The sequence below is a fragment of the Schistocerca americana genome, chromosome 1 (genome assembly GCF_021461395.2).
Source record: "Schistocerca americana isolate TAMUIC-IGC-003095 chromosome 1, iqSchAmer2.1, whole genome shotgun sequence".
NCBI lineage: Eukaryota > Metazoa > Arthropoda > Insecta > Orthoptera > Acrididae > Schistocerca > Schistocerca americana.
In genome coordinates this window covers 256,919,357-256,928,146 of record NC_060119.1, presented here as the reverse complement: position 1 = coordinate 256,928,146, position 8,790 = coordinate 256,919,357, and the positions used below count along the sequence as shown (strand labels likewise).

General features: G+C 35.6%; 1 pseudogene; it reads right to left on the bottom strand.

Moving 5' to 3' along the window:
• Nucleotides 1-6,301: 6,301 nt before the first annotated feature.
• LOC124564322 lies at nt 6,302-7,585 on the bottom strand (annotated as a pseudogene).
• Nucleotides 7,586-8,790: the final 1,205 nt, after the last annotated feature.

The window sequence follows — 8,790 nt, the reverse complement described above, 5'->3', positions numbered from 1 at the left end:
TACAGTATTAAATGTTACTATTTAACTGACTCTTTAATTGTTTCTAGGACTGTACATCATTTTCATGCACGTAGGATGAAACATGGACACATTAACAAACGTATTAATCTTCCAGTTTGTTAATATATCTGTTTGCCCCAATAGAAGTTGATTGTAGCACAGTCAGCCATGATACATTAGGTAAATTGCCAGTACCAGAACTCAAAGGCTTTTAAGGCACAGTAAAATATGCTTACTATAGGCGTGTTGTGATGGAATCATTATAAAGAAGCATAGAATGTACTTACCTTCAATAGATTTTTTTTTAGTCGAATCAGAAAATAACATGTGCTCATGTAATAGTTCAGGCTAAGCTCATAATACTACATTCATATGGGCCCAAAAGTCTTACTTGTGTTATTTTTATACAAATTAAAGAATTTTACTAAATTAGTTTAAGTGTAAAGAAACGAGTTATGATAACACCAGTTACCTTGGATCTTAGCGAAACAAAATAGGCTAAGACTTTTCAAATGGTAACAACTTTCAGATTTAAAATTAAATATGCCAGACTGAGTGTGCAGTACAGATTAAGGTGTTGGGTGTCAGCTTTTTTTATACCCCCATTGCTGTTAAATGATATGGAGGTTTTACATCTGTCCATCTTTTGTCTTCCACTGTATTTTTACCTCAACTTTGAATCTAAAAATGGGCCCTAATATTTTTTTCAACTGTATTATACTACATATAATTTTAAGAACAACAGAAAATGTGGAAATATACTTTCAGTTGCTTTTTCCACATATTGTCTCAGATTTAAAAATTACATCTATCTGGAAAAATTTGTCTAGTATTACTCCATACAGTTAAGGATTTTTCTGTGGGCAATAGTGCTTTTTTCTGTTTGTGTATGCCTTGAAGACAATCTACACATTCCAAGCACTGGTATCCTAAAATATTATCACATAACTGATGTTTGAATGTTTATTTACAAAGTAGATCACTTCGAGAATTCTCAGAGTAGTGTAACATGTGCTCTGCTAAAATGTTCACATGTTCTCCTTGTTCCAGCTGGCAACACATTAATGCCCACAAATTTACTCTCACATGTTTTAATCGATCTTTGTTAACTATTAGTCAAACCTCACTATGGTTTTTATTTGAATGGAAGTTCATACAGTTAGTTTTCTTTATGTTTAGGGCCACTTTGTCTTTATGTGATGAATTTTAACCATCTTTGAGACATTTATTTGATTTCTCTGTCAGCTGGCTTGGATTTTTATTTGGGATTACTTAGTACCATCGTTAGTGAATGGAATTTATCCTCCATGTATGATAGTTTGTGGGAAACATTCATGAAGAAAAAGACTTTGTATAATATGGTCCCCTTAGTGAGACACACCTATTTAGGTTATGATAAATGTTTTATTAAGCACCCTGTTTGACAAGTGTGATGGAGGAGTTTCATTAGGAAGACATTGACCGAGACTTAATGTTGTAAGGCATAAGTCTTAAAAGTGAAGCTGGTATAATATTAGTTATGTTTAATGAATTTTCCTGGGCAAGCTGGTATACCTGTCCTGTTGTAACTCATTCCAGTTTCTTTCCTGATACATACTGTTGTTTCCTGTGCACCTTAATGTCACAAGATAATGACTGAAGATTGTATATGTATATACATAAGGGAAATACAGTGCATCACTTACCTGAAAGCTGATATCTGGCAGTGGTGGATAAGCATGACCACCTCCTCAGATTTGGATCACACAAACAGCATGCAATCCGTAAATGTGTGGTGTGCTTGTGTGTGTGTGTGTGTGTGTGTGTGTGTTTGTGTCTCTCTCTCTCTCTCTCTCTCTCTCTCTCTCTCTCTCTCTCTCTCTGTGTGTGTGTGTGTGTGTGTGTGTGTGTAATTGCAAAATTAGAAAATCAAAGTTACTTAGGCATTACATGGTTCAGTTTTTAGTCCTTAATAGGCATTCTTTATGAAAAGAGCAATTAAAACACAATTTTACTATGCTGAAGTCCTAAAGGACTATCTTGTGAACTAAATAGCCTGTCAGTTCATTTGTAATATGTTCCAGGGATTACTTTGCATTATAGATTGTAGTGATTTGCAACACATCACAAATTAATTTGGACATATGATTGCATTCTCAACATTTTTAATTTTGCATTTTTGTTGATGGTAATATCACTAAAGTTGAACATAACTCCACTGGTCAAATGGCAGTGAGAGATGTATGTATAACCTTGATGGCAATTTGAAGGCAGCACTGAGTGGGGTTTTAAGAGCACCAGACATCTAGGTCTAAGTGAGCTTGGTATGGGTTAGGACAGAAACACTACAGTACATTACATGAAATCCCAATTAGTTTAAATAACACAACAGTCTGTATAGCAATACAGTATCATTTTTTAAAAATGCTGTAATATGAATAACCCCAAATTGTGTTTTACTGTCAGTGTTGTTTTGTAGCAGTTGTGTACAAATTGTAATCATTATAGTCAATACCTTTCTTAAATTGGTTTCTTGAATTTAGTAAATGTGTGCCAGTGCTATATTTATATTCTTATTCTTTGTCATCGATGCATGGAGTTGGACATTAATACATATACAAAATTAAACAAATCATTACTCTCTCCTGTCCAGTTAATAGCTCTCTGTAGACTAGGCAGTGATTTGAAACACACAGTTAAATTACAAGAATCTGGCTTTCATCCACCTACTCATGCCAACCCTCATCTGCAGGTTGTTTACCACACAAGCATAGGTCTCTTTGGACCCTGGTTCTGTCTTATTACTTTCTCACATATTTCTCAATTTTTCCACACTCCTTTGCTTTTCCCCTTTGTCTTCACTTACCAGAAGCAGAACATTGCGTCACCAAAAGCTGGACATAAACATTCACGGCGAGTACACTTACCTAGTTCAGCTTTCTATCTGCTATTCAAATAAAAGTTTAAAGAGATTCATTGTCCTTTCATTTTCAGAATGTTAAAGTCACAAACTGTGATATGAAGACATGCAGTCTGACTAGTTGGCTTGGTATTTAATGAAAAAATTAAGTTTTTTACAACATTAATGCATTTTTTGTTTAGTTTAGGATGGTTGCCTGAAAGTGTGTTCTCCCAGCAAAAAAATAATTTACTTCCCTTTTAGTTAATTTGAGATGGAAAATTTTTGTTTAGACTCTACATGCCAGAGGAAGCTATCATCATAAGCAATTCCTTTATGCCAACCTTGGTGTAAATGGGGGCAGTCTGTTCATAATTCCTATTTAAATGTGATGCTTATATTAACATTTCAAAATATCTTCACTTAATCTTCTAAAATAAAGTTTTAATACCAATTAATAAAATAACAGTTCGTTCCTGCCAATATTAGTTTATTATTGCCAATATATATTAAAATGCAGGAAACATATTTCATTATCAGCTGACAGAAGTACTTCAGAAAGCAGACATAATATGACAAATTAAATAAGCTACATGTAACCTGAAGGAACAGATGTAAATAAAAAAAAGTCATATGGAGAATATAAAATGTAGTTTACATTTTAAGAAAAGATAATTCACATTTCCCAGAAACTTGTGCAACATACACAATAAGTATCCACATTGTTGGGATATCCCAATTTAAAGAAGAACTTCTATATTTCAATAGTAAGTTTGGTCTGAGCTTTAAGAAAAAACTTATTTCAATAATCGGGTTAGAAAATGGCTCTGAGCACTATGGGACTTAACATCTATGGTCATCAATCCCCTAGAACTTAGAACTAATTAAACCTAACTAACCTAAGGACATCACACAACACCCAGTCATCACGAGGCAGAGAAAATCCCTGACCCCGCTGGGAATAATCGGGTCAGACCAGAGCTACAACAAAAAAACTTAATATATTTCAGCAGTCAGGCTAGGCCTGAGCTTTAAGAGAAAACTTAATTACTACAATCATTCCCTTAATAGTTCCATTACGTTGGATCTCAGATTAAGAAAATCCTACACACTATGCTGCAGTAAACAGTCGCGCACCTTCAAAAGTCTGAAGCTGACTGGGATGATTGCGTAGCTGGTGATGGAAAGGTAGCCTGAAAAGAAATTAAAATCCACATTAACATTACTGAAAACCTTTATTTCTAAATTATGGATTACTAAGTGTGTTGCACTAATACTGGGTTAATGTTGGGGAAAAATGTTTGTGTAACATGGCTTTTCTTATCCATTTCTGTATCGAAATATTCAATGACGGAATGAAACTCAAAGTGGCTCCACATTTGTGTGTATTTACATCTTTATATTGTAATTAGCTACTTAAAGTCATAATATGTATATGCCACACCTTAAAAAAACACTTAGATAACTAATAATAAAAAATATAGGCCTAGTTAATTGTTACAATTTAGATGTCATGTAATGAGAATTTTACTGTACATGCAAGACATACTGGACCAAAGAAACGAAATGCCATGATGTTAATAACCTAACATCTAAACAAGATTAGCAAACAGTTTGAACGTGAGTATATTAATATGGGTGATAATACCAGATGTAGTTTTTCTGCCTAGATGGTGTTATAGTCAGGACTGAGATTTTAAGCTAATGGGAACTTGAGGCAACTGCCAATCAGGAAGTTGTGTTAACACAAGATATGAGCACTTTTACCCATCAGCAATTATTCCATAATGTACTAATGCCACTGCTTTGGAACAAGACGTGTTGTGAACTATGTTTTAACATTCACATTTGCATGAGAAAGTCACAAGCCAATGGAAATATGCAATGCTGCTTGCACAGAAGGGAACATCATGTACACACATCAATTTTTTTTTCCGAATGAAACAGAATATGTAAACACTTTATGACTGATTTGCAGTGTATCATTCAGCTGGCTTGCTGTGTAATGGAATTATCCACACCAAGTTCAAGGTGTGGAGTGACTTCAGTTTTTTCAATAGCAGTGTCTACAAATTATTCCACGTGACAGTCACATCAAATCATAATTAAGTATTTTCTTTTTCTTTAATTATACTAACAGAGCTACCTTCAGATAAAATAAGAATTATTTTAAAAATGGTGCCAGAAACTTGCATGTCATAGCCTTTATCAATACTGGATGTGAGGTCAGTCTGGAGGCAGTTTTCAGTTGCAATTTCTTATTTCTTTTGTGGATTGTTTCGGTCTTTACACCACCATTAGCACACAGTATTAAATTTATGCAAGTTAGCCAATAGCACTGTATGTCCAGCAGTGCTCCCTCAAACTTAAAAATGTTAAATAAATAATAATTACTTTATTCCTTAATATGCCCTTTGGGGAAAGGAAAATTGCTAGATAAATTTCAAAATGCCATACATGACTTTAGAAATGTAATACTTACCATTTCAGAAATTTCTACTGTCTTTACAAATTCCTTGCTTTGCTTAGAGTGTGGTCTTTGTCTTCCCCCTGGATGACATCTGCGATCTGCCAACTTGTTTTTTCTTCTGCTTATTGCAGTGGGCTGAACGGGAATATAGTTACCACGATTTTTTCTAGATTTTCCTGTAACAAAAATTAAAATTCATACAATATTGAATTACTTGCCATAACATTTATATAAAAGTATGTTTTACTTACCTTCACCAAAATTTGCCAAATAAGATGCACATGCAGATGGCGTTTTAAGCTTTCTCAATTTTTCGCACATGACTTCAAGGCCTTTCCTCATTTCCTCAGGGGATTTATTTGAAAAATCTATGAGACGAGCTTTTATCTCGTCGATTAAATTATTATTTCTATTGTCTGGAACTGTCTCCATGTGAAGTGTCTCTGGCATCTCTTCTTGGCTTTCACAGAGCAAACCTGTGTCCATTTGCTCCAAACGTTCCGAAGAACTTGAAGCCCCTGCATTCTGAGAGCAATACAGAGGCTCTAGCCACCCTTCAGGAGGCTCCTCATTTGTAGCAATAAAATAATACAGTCTGTGTATACTGTCACTATCAGTCACCTCCCTGTAGTTTCCTGATGGTAAAACAGTACTGCCCCAGTCTATATGTTTGCAGATCCTCCCTGTATTGCCTTGGCAACAAGTGCAAACAAGAACAGCCATATTAACAATGTAATAATGATTCTCTCTTTCTTCACTGGGAACGAGCAGAACATCCTCATTGACTTGTCTGATTTTTGCTAGAATCTCCTGTGAAGGAGCCTTTATAGGCCTACAGAAAGACTTAGGACTTGCTCCACTAGCAGCATCAAGAAGTCTCCTCTGAAAATACAAATTCACCTTTGTGAGAAAAAAGTCCACCATCTGAACCACATTGAAGGCACGCCCCCTCTCAAAAATCCTGTCCTTTAAAATTCTCATGAAGGCCTCACTTATATTATTTGTGTTGTGCCCTTCTATAAGCATACCTCGCCGATGTGAAAGGGTCCACAGTTCTCTCCTATCCCAATACCCTTCCAAGTATTTCAATAAATTTTGATGATTTTCACCGATGTTCGCTCTTGTTACATCATAGTTTACCACTGCTTCATTTTTTGTTTGCGCAAACATTATTTTTTTTGAAATTCTGGAAGAACTCACACTGTTTTTGCTGTGGTATAGCATTTTTTGCTTTGAGAAGCCAGCGCCACACTGCCTGCAGGACATGGAATATACACAACAAAGTTTTTGTGTTTGGGAAGCACCTTCAAATTGCATTTTGTTCTGACTGGCTGTCGTCAGTCAGAAACACACTTGGGCCATTGATGTTTCCCCCAAAAATATTTCCCCCCCACTATCTCTTTCAGCAACTCTAGTCCCATTTCTATAACTCCGCAGCTTTCTGAAGACATAATCAGAACTCCTAGTGGTAAACCTCCACACTCACTGTGAGTAAGTAAAACGAACACTCTGCTGCTATCATGATCCAGAGAACCAGTGGAATCCATAAATACAAGTTTGGAAGCAGCTTTTACATGAGTATGGACTTTTTGCATCAGTGGTGAGCAAATGCTGAAAAACAATTATACAAATATTAATAGTAGCTAAATGTATATGCATAAAGTTTTCATCAGACTACAAATTTGTAAATATACTCTTACCATACTATATAATCATCATCTTTCTGAATCATCTTGGCACACACAGCTCCAACTTCGCTGTTGTATTCCGCTAACCTCTGTTGTAACAGCTGCTTTCCTTCTTTGTTGAAGTCTGTTGGCCCACACTTTTTCTTAAAAACTTTGTTGAACAAATAGTGGCAAAAGTTGTAATCAGGACACCTGCTTCTGTCTGCAAGGACTAAAGGGTAATCTGAACAATTCAGCTGAATTTCAACCTTTATTGACTCAAGAGCAGTGGCTGGTGAATGACCTCTTTCAAACAGGGATATTAATTTTTCTTTGACATCACTTGATGGTTGCCTAAATCTTAAAGCAGCAGCACTCTCAACACTGTGGTTATGACCCAACACCAAGTTAACCTCACACGGCATTTCCTTGTAGAGCATTGCTTTCTCTACAGACTTACCTCTGTATCTATCATGCACAGCGTGAATTGTCACTGTCATTTTTGATGGACAGTTAGTGTTTTTTGTTGCCCTTTGCACTGAACCATGAACTTTTATACTGCGAGTATTGTGGTGACAGACCAGCGTTTGTTTGAAAACAACATACTTTCCTGATGCAGGTTCAGTGCACCTTATTGTATAAGTTGTTTTTGTTTTGTTTTCAAACTGTGCCAACCACTGTCCAAACTCCTCCCTTGTTTTAACATCAACAAGGATGTTTAAAGATTTAATTTCTTGCACATTACAATCATTTCTGTGCAGCTCCAACACACGTGTTTTCCACTGCGGGAGAATTTCCTGTTAAGAAAGAATGTAGTGTAACGACGTAAGTTTTTGTTTATAACCAATTTTTGTTTGACATAAGACCATGTGCAGACTTCGTCACCTACGTCAGTTACAACCCACTTCAAAAATGATTCATATTCTTTTTAAATTGTCATAGAATGGTTCTTGAACGAAACTGTAAAACATCAGTTGAGTCGTGTGCAGAGAATTACATCACTTGGGCCAATTGGTTTTCGTAACTTTTTCGAATTTAAATTTCGTTTGTTTCTCCTCAGAAAATTATATCGACACACATTATCTTGATCTAATCGATATCAGAATCACACATTAAATAAACTTTTTAGATTCAAAGTTTCAGCCAACGCTGTCTGAATCAATAATCTTGTCAAATATATTATTAATCCGTTCACATAACTCTTCATAAATAAATCTTCAAGACACGTGTTTCAACTTTAGTAGCATACACTATTTTATTAGCTTCCTACACATACAGATGTGAACTTGAGCGTTGACAGACAGTGACTAACATTTCAATAAGATTAAGATCTATATGATGTCATTGTTGTACAAAAAGAGTATAAAACTTCATTTTTAATTTTTAGAAGCACGACGCAACAACTCGGTTCCAGGATCTTCTGTTGCTCCTTGGCTGTCGACCCGCGACGTATAGCGGCCAGCAATTTCCTCTCTGGTCGCGGCAACGAAGATGCTGTCCCCGTTCGTTGCGCCGACCTCTCCGTACATGAAACACATAAAAAAATACAAACTTTTAGATAATTCACATTTATTACAAATAATAAGAAAACACATAAACAAAACTAAATTAAACTTATAGTCACCTGCAAACTGGGCTGACTTTGGTGGATGGGTGACGCTTAATTTCGTCCCACTACATACCCCACCCACAAGCTCAGTTTGTCAGGTTTTAACCGGAATTAAAACTGTTCAATATACAATATTTAACTGTTAATACATTTTCCTCACATTTTA